The following is a 2,500-nucleotide window of genomic DNA, read 5'->3' as shown; positions in this document are numbered from 1 at the left end:
TTTGCTGCTATCAATCCCTTGCTCACTCCAGAGGCTTGAATAATCACTGCATACACTGCTGATGATATCCCAGAACCACTTGTGTCACCGAAAGCATGCAATACAACTCCTTCAACAGGCTCCTTAAACCTTGCTAGGCTCCGTGATACTTCAACCTTATTGGGAAGGCTCCTCACAAACTTCAGCCACTCCTGCCCCAATCTATCCGATACCTTCTCATCCCATGGAAGACGACTCTCACATATCTCACGATACAGTAACTTCCCCACCAGCATTTGTGGGCGACGCAATCCCAAGCGGGTCATACACTGCGGCTAAGAATCGTAGAATCCCTCTCTTCGTCGTCTCGACAGGTTCTTTGGGAAAAACCACAGCGATCAAGTCCTCCCTCTTGTTCCACAAAAGTCCCAACATCTTTGTTTCACCTTCTTTAACTCCTAACTGTTGTTTTGCATAACTCTGCTGCTCATCAACGGGAACAACCTTCCCGCTCTAAAGCTGAGGATCGTTAGAGTTCCACTTATGCATGGTAAACTTGGCCTCCCCGAACACTGATGCTATTGTCTCCTTCAGGCCCTGGACCTCGTCTGTAGTGCTGCCCCCGGTGATGACGTCATCAACATATAGACTTCTCAAAATCTCTTCAATCTCTGAGGGGTACCTCTCCCTTACGTTTTCCAAGTGCAACTTCAATGTTCCTGCCAATAAGAATGGTGACTGTACCAACCCAAAGAGCGCTCGCGTAAATCTCAACGCCTCAATTGCGGAAGGGTCCTTGTTTTTGATCCAGTGGAACCGTAGGACATCCCTGTCCTCAGTCCTAATGCGTACCTGTAGGAAGGCTTGTTTGATGTCTGCTGTTAAGGCAGTTGGTTTCAGGCGATTACGCACAAGTACATTCCACAACAGGTTCTGAAGAGGAGGGCCTGTCTCTAAACACTCATTTAAAGAAGGACTGTTTCCATTCGGTTTAGCTGACGCGTCAAATACAAGTTTCGTCGTTGTTGCTGTTTCCCTTTTTACAGGTTTATGCGGGATGTAGAACACTCTCTCATTGGGTTCCTCTTCCACTCTCTCGACTATCCCCTCTTTTAGCTGATCTTGAATGATTTCATCGTACTTATCAATCATGTCTGGATCTCGCTGCAACTTCCTTACCAGTCCTTCTAGTCTTGCTATGCTACCATGTTCGTTTGTTAGTAGACGACCATGACCCGGCTTCCAAAACAACCCACTTTCATACCAACCTTCCTCACTTCGGTGTAGCTGCTCGATGAATTCACCATACACGCTCTCCTGGTCTGTTTTTGGTCTATCTTCGAGTCCTAAGACATCTAAACTGCAGAGTTGCTCATAATCTGCTGTTGATGATTTCGTCAAGTAAACGTTAGAGAGGCCTGTTTCTTTACCAGAGGACATCATCGCCCACCCTAGCATAGTGAGCTCAGCAATAGGCTCAGATAGTTTACCGATCCTCGGTTTCGTCTCGGTTTTGATTCTTGAGTACTCACTGGCGCCGAATATAAGGTGGATGGGCAAGTCACCTTTCTTATCCTTGTCATTCATTACTACTCCTTCCAGGTGAGGATACTTGGTTATCAGTTCTTCATAACGCGGGTTTGAGACTGTGAGTAATACTTCCTTATCTACCTTATTGACCTTTGTCGTCATCTCAAACCTTCCATCGACACTTGCAACCTTCACTGTATAACTTCGTACCTTTTGGATTGTAGAGCAAAGCATCATTTCTATCTGTTTATGTTCAACATGTGTTGGAAGCTTGTTAAGCCGTTCGACTAGAGCTGCTGACGCGTATGAACTACATGCCGCTGTGTCCAATAATGCTCTACACTTGATGCCATCGACCACCACCACCACCACTGGATAGATGACTGAACCCTCATGATCACCTGTCACCAGCATCATCTGATTGTTGCTAGGCACCCTGTCACAAATAGACGTGTGATGTCTGTTGCCGCAGCGTTGACAGGCATTCTTGCTGCGACACTCTTGCGCTTGATGTTTCATACCCGTGCACTTCTTGTCACATAAAATCCTCCTGCGCTGGGAGATGTTAGGGAACTTCCCACACTCTGCAGAGCGGTGTTCTTCACCATTGCAATAAACACAGACACGCCCCACCTTCACACTTTCATCCTTGGTTTGGTAGGCAGGATTTTTCTTTGTTGGATAGCGGTTTCGAGGGTGCTGATTTGATGGATACCAGGTCGACGGATCACGGATAGTTGAGCCGCGATTCGGTGGACTGCGAATAGATAGGCCACGGTTTGATGGACTGCGGATTGGTGGGTCACGGTTTGAATGATCGCCGTCTGGTGTTGTATACATCTGATCTTTACTGGGTATGGGATTACGGTCGCGCCACTTTCTCAACGATTCGATTAGTTCTGGAAATCTCCACTCTTGCCAGTCATCATCAAGACGAACTAGGTCTGCTCGAATGTCAGGAAGCTTATCAAGCGTTGCTCGCACGAACCCT

This window comes from Montipora foliosa, chromosome 11, assembly GCF_036669935.1.
Source record: "Montipora foliosa isolate CH-2021 chromosome 11, ASM3666993v2, whole genome shotgun sequence".
Lineage (NCBI taxonomy): Eukaryota > Metazoa > Cnidaria > Anthozoa > Scleractinia > Acroporidae > Montipora > Montipora foliosa.
The sequence above is the reverse complement of the archived record's forward strand: the minus strand, read 5'-3'. Positions refer to the sequence as shown.